Source organism: Rhinatrema bivittatum, chromosome 3 (assembly GCF_901001135.1).
Source record: "Rhinatrema bivittatum chromosome 3, aRhiBiv1.1, whole genome shotgun sequence".
Lineage (NCBI taxonomy): Eukaryota > Metazoa > Chordata > Amphibia > Gymnophiona > Rhinatrematidae > Rhinatrema > Rhinatrema bivittatum.
Genome location: NC_042617.1, coordinates 463529763 through 463542512, shown reverse-complemented (window position 1 = coordinate 463542512; position 12750 = coordinate 463529763).

The following is a 12750-nucleotide window of genomic DNA, read 5'->3' as shown; positions in this document are numbered from 1 at the left end:
AGCATTCTCCTTCAGTCAGGACCCCACTAGAGGCACCCCATGAGCATGCTCCCTTGGCTGTTCCGGCCTTCCTTGCTTGCCTGCCCCTATTTAACCCCGCCTAGGCCATACCTCGGTGCTTCGGCATAGAGTTCATTTGGGCTCCCTGCTTTAGCCATCTGGTTCTTGCCTTGCGTGCCTTCAAACATTCTGCTTTCCTGCTTTGCCCTATGGCCTATGGGCTTCCTGGTTCTTTGTTGATCTTGCTCTGGTCTACAGGCTTTCTAGTTCTTGCTTATCTTCTTGTCCCCTCTCTCCCTGAATCCCCTTGTTGCTATGCTATTACTCTTCTGCTTGCCCCTACTTCCCTTGGATTTCTTTGCCTTGTTGCCTTTGGGCATTGAGTTTCATATTCAGTGTAGTCCTTGTCCTGGTTTGTCCAGTCCTGTAATTGTCTGTCTTCTTTGCTCTGGTTCCCCTCCTCTACGCTTACCTGCACGCTATTCTGATTTCACCCATACCTGCACTCAGTTCCAGTGTAAGTTCATGCTTACCTGCATTCATATCCACGCATACCCACATTCTGTTCCAGTGTTTCCTGAAGTTCACCCTTGCCACCCACACTTGGCTCCAGAGACTCCTCCTTAGCCTGCACCCAGCTCCAGAGACTCTACCCAGCCTCACCAGATCACCTGCAGTTGCTCTGGTCCTCCTGTCCTGTGTCACTCCTGCAGGTGGTGGTCACCACACCAGGCTACAGCCCAAAACCGTAACAATGGATAATTCATATTTCTACACCCTTGGAGGAGGAGAGGTGGAAGATAGGAGCTCACAAAATAGAAAGTTGGGGTAGTCTACATGAAACATTGCTATAACACATGCTACTTTTACACATGTAACTTCTTTGAAATTCACTCCTATGTGCGTAAATAGGCTTTTAAAATTTGCTAAGATATATACTACTTTTATATGCATAACTTCCTTTGAAAATTCACTCTTTTGTGTGTTTTCCTCCCCAACCTAAACAAACTTTAGGGAATGCCTCCTCTACATATGGCAAAAAATACAAGCATTAAGGAAAAATATGAATATTTTTAGCCATATTGAGGAAGGGTATACAGTATTTCAGACAGCCAATTTATGCATGTAAATGACTATTTTTGCAAGTAAATGGCTTTAAAAGGTATCCTCATAACAAGCAAACTGACAAAATACATTTTTTTAATTAACATACAGAACAGAAGCTATAAAGAATGTAGTTCAAGTAATTCAGTCCAGACAGACTCAGAAGTTTTTCATTAGAATTCCACTTTCACTCAGATGGTATTTTTCTTTTAAATGGCCCATTATTTTTACCTCAAATACTTTGCCCATCAGGCCATTTTACATAGCTTGCATTCATGGCTGGAAAAGAACTTCCTAATATCTGCTATATGTTGGAAAGTCCCTATCTTCATATGTTTAAAATAAAATATTAGGGATGTGCAGGCCCAAGAATTTCTTTTCAGTTTGTTCTTTCATTTTGTGGATTTTTTTTTTTCATTTTTTAATTTGTTTAATTTTCATTTTGGTTTGGTTCGTTTCCCAAACCAAAATAAATATCTAACTAGATAAATGAAGCTTGACCGACGTGCCCGCAAATGCGCAGTAGAGAGCAGCTCTACTGCGCATGTGCGGGCGAGCACGTCAGTCTTAGGCAGCGTCAAAAAAAACCAAAAAACATGGCGGCAGTGGTGGTAGCAGCGGCAGCGGGCAGCGGTAGCGGGCGGTAGCGGCGGCGGTAGCGGGCGGCAGCGGCGGCGGCAGCGGGGGGGGGCGGTGGCGGGCGCGGTAGCGGTAGCGGGCGGCGGCGGTAGCGGCAGCGGGGGCGGGCGGCGGCGGCGGTAGCGGGCGGCAGCGGCGGCGGTGGCGGGCGGCGGCGGTAGCGGCAGCGGCCAGTAGCGAGGGAGGGGAGGAGAGAGAGAGAGGGAGGGAGGGACGGACTAAGTGGGAGGGACGAAGAGAGAGAGTGGGAGGGAGTGACTGAGTGAGAGGGAGGGATTGAGTGAGGGGGAGGGACTGAGTGAGGGGGAGTGAGCGGGACTGAGGGAGAGGGAGGGAGGGAGTGGGACTGAGGGAGAGTGAGTGGGACTGAGTGTGAGTGAGAGGGAGAGAGGGGGAGGGAGTGAGTGAGACTGAGTGGGAGGGAGGGACTGAGTGAGAGGAGAGGGAGGCTGGGGAGGAGTGGGTGAGTGGGTGGGAGGGAGGTAGGGGAGAGAGAATGAGGGAGGTAGGGGAGAGAGAATGAGGGGGAGGTGAGAGACAGAGGGATGTAGCCCGTTTTAACGGGCTTAACGGCTTGTAAACATATAAACAAAACAGGCTACCCTTCAACACCCCACCTGCCTCCAAGAAAGTTGTGGGGCCCAGAACAAGCCAGGCGGGGGTCTCCCAGGATCACTGATTCCCCTACTGCCTGGCAAAAAAAAAAATATGGCCAGACCTACCCAGCTTAGTTGAGCCCAGCCAGGGCCTTTCCAGGCCCCTCCAAATCCCTCCAATCCCAGAAAATGTTGCCAGGTCTTGGGACTTTCCTGGCTTCCTTACCCGTTCCATAAGGTACTTGAGATGATGCCCAATTGCTCCTGCCCTGCCTTGTGGTCCTTCAAAAATAGTGCCAGTGCCCCTCAGGCTAGCACAAAAGTGATATCACTTTGGTGTTGGTCTCAAAGCTGGCCAGTTTCATTATCTTGTATGGCCATTTTTATGTCTTTTCTACACAAACATACACGTTTTAGAAAGCATTAAATATGCTTTTTTTGTATTTAAAAAATATATAGCATGCTCTGCCTATAGTCTAAATAGGGTACAAAATTATATACATATTTAAAATCAATAACCATAATTGTTGAAAGACAAACACAAATCAAATAGTCTTTTCATTAGAAAAATTGCTTACACAGTTTTTATTGAACTGGAGTAAAAGTATGGAACTAAAGGAATTTTCAGTAATGGTGCTTCTTTTCAAGTAGGATTTAAAAAAACAAACCAAAACCAAAAACAAAAACCTTTGTTGGGATAGAAATATCATCAATTTCTAAAACACTAATTTTGTCTAGTTACAGAAAATATGATTTGTGGTGGGATACCTATTTGTACCTACTCAGCCTTGAAAAATAGCAGTGGTAATTACTGCTGAAATCGAAGTTCTAAGTTGTGAGCACAGGGCAAAAAAAAAAATATATATAGCATCCTTTCAATTGACTGTTCAGAGAATATTTTATAGGGATGCACATTAATTTTAAATGACTAGCACATTTGAACCAAAAATGGCCTTTTAATATGCATGCTGAAAATTATGATAGTTTCCAAATTTAAATAGTTAAGGGTAATTATACCCACTGATCTCATGTTGCTGTGTCTGCTAAATTATGGAAGGTTATTAGGAATGACAGTTTCCAACAAAACTGATAAAAAAAAATAGGGCTAATTCTTTTTCTTCTGGGGACCCCAAAACAAATTAAGAGGGTCCCCCAAATTAAAGGAATCCTATTTCATTCGTTTGAAATAGAATAATTTATATAAGCCATTATAGTCAATGGACTCATAGAAATCATAGGAAAGCAACAGGTGCGCATGTACAGTTAGAAATGATACAATATAGAACAGGCAGCAGAGAAGTGGAGGATGGGCATGCCAAGGAGATGGGATGAATGATGTATCACAGCAAAGCGTTTTGCCAGTCTGACCTATTGCTGCAGCTTGGGTACAGTGATGTTGATCTTGAAGATTAAGCATGCCAGAAATTTGCTCTGTGGTGCTTCTTGTGTGAAAGCATAGCTCTGAGTTCTTGCTAAAGGTTTTGTTGTGGCATAGTTTATAGTCCCAATGTGCCAACCCATCAACAGCCCATCACACAAAAGAAGAAAGCAAAGCTGTGAGGCAGCGCATCATCACAGTATCTGTGTCTCATTGCAGATTTGTTTTGCTTCGCTTGCAGTTGCTGTGATTGAAGCCTCAGGTACACTTGAGATTAATCATTTATTCTCTCTCTGGCAATGGGCCCACTGTGGGCACTGGGCATAAGTGAGCAGTGAGGGCAGGGCAGAGAGTGCAGTATAACAGGCTGTGTTGTGAAGCCTGTCTGTGTCAGAGAAGAAGTGCAGATAGAGCAGACAGTGTGACACTCACTGTTTGCCTGGCAGCGGGCACTAGGCAGTGGGCATAAGTGAACAGTAAGGGCAGGGCAGAGAGTGCAGCATCACAGCCTGAGTTGTGAAGTATGTCTGTGTCAGAGGATAGTGTAGAGTAGACACTCGCTGCAACAGTTTCTCTCTATTCTTCACTAAGCAGCATGGTACTGGCACAGTCAGTGGCATTACAATACAAATACAAAATATTAAATCACTGTAATCTTCACATCCCCAGTGTCATAAAAACAATTATGTCGGGATAGGGAAAAGCAGAGCAGATAAAGTAAATGTAAATGTGTCCAAAATTGGCCAGATTGGCAATGCCAGGAAGCACCCAAAAAGTAGCTCCAGTATAGTAAACCAAGAAAAGATCAAGTGTGGGAGGAACACCTACATGCTCTAAAAGAGGTTACCACTTACCAGTAACAATGCCATGAGCCCTTGATGGCACACAAGTGAAAAACTGGCACCAAAAGTGGCATTAGCATCCTAAGTCAACAAGAAGGGGGAACAAAGCTGAAAAGGTGACAGAAAAAACCTCCAAGGCAAGCACTGATAAAGGGGCCAAGCAGCAGAAAGAGTGACTTCAAGCTGAAAGGTCTAGTTTTTATCACATTTAGCATTAGCACATCAAAAAAGATGCTCAAGAGAAACCATTTTGATGTATGCACGTGATAAAACAGTAGTGCCAGAGATTTCATGCAAACTGAGAAATTCAGGAAATGGAACAGGCTGAGGGAAGCTCAATGACGTGGGAAATGATCTCTAAATAAAGCAGCCCTCACTACTTTCCTGGAAAACCATCCCACAATTTGTGATGTACTAATTGAAATAATAACCTTTACATTTGGCAAAACGATTCTATAAGAAAATCTAACTTCCACCCTGCACCTTGGGGGTCTTTGTGCTATTCAGCCTTGCTTCCATGCCCAGACCTTACAACTTGGAGTTTATTGCCACCTTTTCTGCTGTGTTCCCCCTTCATACTGCCTTAAGATGCTAATGCCATTTTCAGTGCCAGTTTGCCACTTGAGATGCTATCAAGGATTCATGGCACTGTTTCTAGTGCCCTCTTTTGGAGCTTTGAGATGTTCTTCCCATTTTTTCTGCTTCTTTGCTCCTCTTACAGCAACCTGATGAAATCCTGCCAATGTAGGTATCCCTTTGCCTCTTTATGGAGTCATAGGCTATTCATGCCGCTTTTGGTGCCGCTTTCCAGTCTCCTCAGTCTTTCTAAGAACCTTGGAGATTTCCCCCTTCTACTGATTTCTTCCTAACAGGTTTTAAGACAATTGATTTAAAAAAAAAAAAAAAAAAAAAAAAAAAAAAACCCAAAAAATTAAACAAAACCTATTCTGAAGCCCAATACAAGCTGAAAATTATCTGCAATGCTTCCCTCCATTGACTTTAATGGCAAATTAAAATGAAAAAAAACCCATTTTCATTTTTCTGATTTGAAACTAATGAAACAAATTAGGGTCTTCACAAAATTAATTTTAAAATGAAACAATTTTTCCTACTGTACATGCCTAGAGGTTATTAGAAAATGTTAAATCTCATTAGCTGTCTCCTGGCTACATAGGTCTATTATCATCAAAATGCTAATTCTTCCTCAGATACAGTCTTTATTCTCTCAGTTGCCTATTAGTATACCTCAGTCCTTTTCTTTTACCTATTGCAGAAATATTTTTCAAATTTCATTTGGCAGGGCAAGAAAGTGTGTGTGAACTTTCAAACCTTTATCTTTTCTAAAGATTTAGGAGGTATTTGTACTGAGTGAAGTTCATCTGGTCAGTAGAGGGGGACATAAGGATTCTCTGGGAGTAAAAGCCTCAAGAAATAGTTGCTTGTTACAGTTTCATGGTTGTTAGAATCTTCTCCATAAAAAAGAATTAAGCTGCATCTGGAGACAAACAATATGAAATATGATTTCAGAAAAATGTGCTTTAGTTTCAACAATGTCAATGACATTGTATCATGTTGTCATTTTTAAAACCAAAAGAATAGAAAATAACCAAATTATATTTGTTCTATTTTTGTGTACTATTTCTGAATGGTGCTAATTTCCAAAAAGAGTGCACTCTTTGGCAAAACATAAATAAATGAAAAATAAGACCCCCGCCCCCCACCCCGCAAACATCACAAAATTTGGACAGAAACCTCTCTCCAACGAAACAAAACCAAACAATATTTTTTTGGCCAGCCCAACCCTAGTCAGAAGCAAACCAATAACCACAGACAATTGATGAGTAACTTCATTAAGGCATTGTTTGGTTATCAATGCCAATGAGAAAAGTACAAAAACCTGAATGAAGCTTGCAAACAAGCCAGAAGCATGGAATTGCTGAAATAACCACCAAAACTGAACTGCAAAGTAATTTAAAATAGACATGGAAAAAGCTTTAAACAAATTCCTCATTTATCAAAGAGTAAGAAAAGCATACGAGGAGTAGGATGTGCAAAAGATTGCCCTGTTTCTTTGGTTGGCCCAGATGCCATAGATATGCACAGAGACAGATTAAGAATTTTGGCCCCCCTAGGCATTTTTGCTGCTTTCAAACCCCCCCCCCCCCCCCAGTTCCTTAAGGGTCTCTTACAGAGTTGCAGAGGGCTGTTCTGTGAATCAGATTCAAAAGAGCTGGAAGCCAGGACATCTTAGCCAGCTTGCTGCCCCTAAATGTTTGCTGCTCTAGGCACAGGGGTGCTTACTGACAAATCCAGGACTGGATCTGTATAACACATTCTACTTTGTAGAATCAGAGAGCTTTTTTTTATTGGAATGCCAGTATTGCATCAAAATTATTACATACCAGAGGCATGTTTTGCTTACCAGATACAGAAAAAAAAACACATGAAATGTTGAAGAGTAAGTTACAGAGCTGCAGCTCAGGAGTCAGTCTTGTGATTTTGAGACCCTGACTTATCACCAGATAGTAACGGACAGAAACAATGCAAGATAAGATGATGTGTGAGACAGACCTTACATTAGAGCATGCAATACGGATATGCAAGGCTTCTGAACTTGCACAGGCTCAGTTGAAGCATATTGATCATTTGGCAGACAGCAGCTCTGTAATGGCTGTGTCAGCAAGACAACACCATCCAAAGGCTGGAACAGAGGTGCACATATTAGTGATTCCTCAATGCAAGGGAGCAGAAAGCCAATAAACTGCAAGCAAAGCTGCACAGCACAAAAAGAAAAAACACATGTCAGAGCTGTGGAATGTCACATGCTTATCAGCAATGTCCTGCGTATGGACAAAAATGTAAAAAATGTGGAGGACCAAATAACGTCCAGAAAATGCATCAGTCAAACATAAAAGTGCACATAGTGCAGGCAACTACAACCAATGGCATATCACACTGGATAAACTACAAAGTGGATGTAGATGCCGACATGGACATTTTGTCAGAATCTGCATATAATATGCTTTAGTTCCAAGCCGTATTTGAAAGGAATGGCTATGAGCTGAAGCACATATGGAGGAAAACTGATTTCAATGTTGGAATAGTTCAGTGCATTGATCCCTATAGAGCGCAACTATTTTCTTGGACATTTAGTTGTGATTTACCAACATGTGAGAAGTTAAGTGGTGAACAGAGTAGAAAGAATTCAATTAAGTACAGAATCCTGTAAACCAGATACAAACACCTTGCAAAAGATGTGCAAAGACTGCAAAGGTGTTGGGAAGTTGTCAGTGAAGCACACCATAAAACTTGTTGAAGGTGCACAAACTGTGCATGCAAGATGGAATGTTCCAGTAGCCATATAAATCAAGCTGCATGAAGACTCAATAAAAATGGAATAATATGATATGTGGAGGAACCCCCAGATTGGGGTAAGCTCTATGGTAATAGTGCAAAAGAAAGATGGGGGAACTGTGGATCTGCTTAGACCTAAAGAACCTGAATGAATGCTTTTAAAAGAGAATTTTCCTCCACCAACTCAAACTCAAATGTTAGGAGAAATGTCTGGAGGGTCACACAATATTTCCAGGACTAGATCCAAATTCTTTACAACTCTTGATTCCTCTAGGGGCTTTTGGCAGGTACCTCTGGATGACACATCATTGTTTATATGCTTTTTCAGCAAGAGAAATCAGAGCATGTTACAGAATAACTAAACAAGTGACAGTAAAAGACTCAGCAAGGAAGCCATGAAGGAAACAGACAAATAATGTGAGGGTACAATAAACCAAGTCAACAGCAGTTGAAAATAAGTCAATAAACAGTAAGCAAGTTCAATAAACAATAAGAAGTCAACAACAGTGCCTAAATAGTAGGAGCAGTCCAAAAACCAGAACTTAATTGAACAGCAGCAGTAGCTGAAAAAGCAGGAATAACTTAACTGGCAAAACAAGCCTATATAGCAACCGCAACACCTTCAGCCTACAACACTCCAGAATTCAGGATAACTTAACCGGAGAGAATAGCTAGCAACAGTAGCATGCAACATGGCGAGAAGATTGGGCATATTAAGGATGACAAAGCTTCCTAAGGGCCAAAAGCCTTAGAGGTTGATTTTAAAATGAGCATACATGCACCCATATACGAGCGAATCATTGTGCGAGCAAGGATATGCTGGAATTTTTAATTGTGCAGGCACTTGCCCATGTATGTTTTAAAATGCACCAACCACACGTAAATATGCTAATTTTAAGAGGTTACTCAAGCGCAGCTAGCGTGTATCTTCCATAAGACCTTGTTGGCTCTTACGGTGCATATGTTGGCGAATTTAAAAATATGCTCACACAAGGCACATTCCCAGTTTTTCAATGAGTCCACCAGTTTGTCCAGTTAATACCGTCTTTCAGTCCTCTCTAGTTCTTCATCCTACATGCTCCCCAGTTCACTCAGACACATCATCCTGTTCTATAAGCCCTAAAACTCAAGATCTACAGACTTGCTCCTCATCAGGAACAGCAGTAAAGTTATGCGGATATCTGGCATGTGTGTGTTACGGTTTTTTGTTTTAAAATTTGGCGTTACATGCATAAGTCTTGGCCCTGCCCTGGAATGCCTATGCTCTGCCCATTCCTTGCCCCTTTTCCGCTCCCTTATTCCTTATGAGCACATGGGTATATATGTGTGCATTTTGAGGCTTTTTAAAACCTGCGTTGCTCATATGTGGCTCACATACGCATGTATGAGGGCATTTTTGTGTGAGCAACGCTTTTAAAACTGACCTGTTAGTGAATAGCCAAGTTTTCATTTTTTTCTGAAAGTCAGGTGGTCTGAGGAGCATCTGATGTCCAGAGATAGGGAATTCCAGTGAGCTGGGGCTGAACCAGTTAAGGTGGTTCTTGTGCTAATGAGCTGGATTTCCTTGGGGGCAGACACTATCAGGCGAGTATTACATAAAAGAATGAAGTAGGCAAGCTGGTGTGTACATGGCAATTTGGTTCGATACATAGTATGGGGCCTGGCCTTTGAGTTTTATAGGCCAGTACCAGGACTTTAAAAATTGAGCGCATAACAATTGATAGCCAGTGAAGAGATTTAAGGAGTGGGGTCACGGGATCAAACTTACTAGCATCAAGTAGGGACCATGCTGCAGCATTCTGGATGAGAGGAAGTTTCAGTGATTTAGGTGGGAGATGACATAGGCTTGAATGATGGTAGCTTAGGCCGGAGCATCAAGGAGTGGGCAGAGATGACGTAACTAACAATGGGAAAAGGCAGCTTTGACAATAGATCCTATCTGAGTTTCCATGGTGAGCTTGGAATCAAGGATGAAACCTAGACTGTGGACTTGGTGGCTGTATGGTATCATGGAGTCTTCCAGGAGTATCTCATAGGATGTGGATGAATGATCTGCTATTCCTGTCCAAACTAATTCAGTTTTTTGTGGGTTATTTTAGTTTGTTGCTGTGTAACCAGCCAGCAATCCTCATCAGGTAGGTATTTAGGTTCTGGATGGCTTGCTCAGGATCAGCACGCAGTGGGCAGAGAAGCTGAATGTCATCTGCATAGATGAGGAAAGGGATATTGCAAGAACTAATTAGCTAACATATGGGCTGATACAGTAAAATTCGCGGGAGAGCCGGCGCTCCGAGGCGAGCGCCCGCTGTCCCAACACGCGCCCAGGCCACTCTCCTGGGCGCCCTATCGAGTATGCAAATGAGGGCCCGCGGTAAAAGGAGGTGCTAGGGACACTAGCGTGTCCCTAACGCCTCCTTTTTGACAGGAGTGGTGGCTGTCAGCGGGTTTGTCAGCCAATGCTCAATTTTACCGGCGTCGGTTCTCAAACCCGCTGACAGCCATGGGTTCAGAAAACAGACGCCGGCATACTTGAGCGTTCGTCTTCCGATCCGTGGGCCGCTGGCCGATTTAATTTTTTTTTTTTTTTTTTAATTTTGGGGCCTCCGACTTAATATCTCCAGCAGGCAGGCGTTAATTTCTGAAAGTAAAATGTGTGGCTTGGCTGCACATTTTACTTTCTGTATTGTGCAGAAATAACTAATAGGGCCAGCAACATGCATTTGCTAATAGGGCCAACATGCTGCTGATTAGGGCCACAAGTCCTAGGAGAGCCTGCTGATCCGTCCAGGTTCAGTCGCAAGTCATCAACCAAGTAGATTAGGGCAGTTTCAGTGCTGTGGAACAGTCTGAAGCCTGATTGTTGGGTGTCCAGTTTGTTGGTGGTATGAAGTAGCTCTGACAGCTCTCTTAAAACTGCTTTTTCAATGAGTTTACTAAGGAAAGGGAGGTTAGAGATGGACAGTAGTTATTGAGTTTGTTTAGGTCAAGGTAGGGTTTCTTTAGCGTGGGTCTAACTACTGCTTGTTTGAGTGTTTTTGATACGTGTCCTTCTGTCAGTGAGGTGTTTATGATGGTCTGAATACAAGTAAGAAGCTCAGCTTTGGCCCATTTGATGAGCCAGGAAAAGCATGGGTCTTCAGGGCATGTAGTAGGCTTGAGATCTGTAAAGATGGAATCCATTTCAAGAGATAGTGGTTGGGGAAAAAGGAAAGGGCCTCAGTGGTTTGGTCTGGGAATTGCAGGCTTGGGGGACCTTGTTGGTATTGAGCCCAGTGGTGAGTGTGGAGATTGTCTGTGAAGGATTCTACAAGTTTGTAGCAGGTATCAGTGTGGAGAGATGAGGGTTTGGGGACTGCCATTCCAATGAGTTTATTGACTTTGCTGAAAAGTTCTCATGGTGAATTTGCTGCTTGGAAGACGGATCTGGATAAAAAGGATCTCTTAGTCTTTAAGGATTGCCTTATGGTAGAAGGTCTGGTTTATCTACAGTTTTTTGTTCATTTGGGATTTACATTTTTACCAGCGGTATTAAGTCTTCTATCTGCTTGCTTTAGTTTCTTCAGTTCATGAGTGTACCAGGGAGTGGGTCTGGCGTTCCTAATGGCGGTAATTCTTATTGGAGCAAGCGCATTTAGGGTTTTCTTAAGAACAGAGTTCCACTTGTCAACTAGAGTGAGAGAGGTGGTTCCAGCATAAGCAGAGGGAGTCAGGGCCTGGACTTTCTGCATGAAGGTATCTGGAGATAAGCGTGCTGTTAGTCTAATTTCAGAGAGAGTCTGGTACTGGTCATATTGGTTGAAATGAGTAGCATCTCTAGATGGATCAGATAATGGCCAGTCCATAATATACGGATGATATGGTCGACCTTGATCAAATCCATAAATGGGAAATGATGAAAAACTGGCATGTACTCAGCCCTCATTCATTCTTTCGAGATCCTCCAATGTTTGCATACACCCGTGGTTTGAACATTAAGCAAAGGGTTGTCAGAGCAGCCCCGCAAGTTCGCTCTAATCCACAACAAGCCGGACAAACACCATGCGGCAAATGTTCTTTTTGCGCTTCAGCAATAGTTGGCACCAAATGGAAAGATCCACAAACAGGCACTCAAACCACAAAAAAATATGCAGTTAATTGTAGCACTGATTTTGTTATTTATGCATTACAATGTCTATGCGGCAAAATTTATGTAGGACGCACACGGCGCAAAATTCGTATAAGACTCACCGAGCACCGAAGTAGAATTAACAACAGAGATATCAAAGCGCCCCTGGTACAACATAGCATTTTACATGGACATTCATTTGATGATTACAAGTGGACTATTCTCGAACATGTTCCCACACATTGGAGAGGAGGAGACAGATCTGCACAGCTGAATTTCAAAGAAAATCGATGGATCTTCCGTTTATGCTCCACTGAACCACAAGGGCTTAACGAGAAAGTGGAGTGGTTCACTCTTATCTGACACATTTTCAATATGGCCGCGGTTGCAACGTCATTTCCCATATATGGACTAAACTTCTCAGAGGAACTCTCTTCAAAATGGCCGTGCTCATGATATCATTTCCCATTTATGGATTTGATCTTTTGTAAGAACAGTCCCTCTGACTTCACTTTCCATATATGGTCACCACCATAATTGGGGTGACAGACGTCATTTCCTGCCGGCTCCGTGTGTAGTCGGAGGAGTCCCCTTTAAATTCAGCGTCTTAGCTGCATTGTTGCTGTCAGTTAGCGGAGTGAATTGCTGTACGGCTGCACTCTGATCGTGCACGTAAGTACTTCCATCCTTCAAGTAATAGCTTTGCGCTCGACACTCTTTTGAACAAGAAAC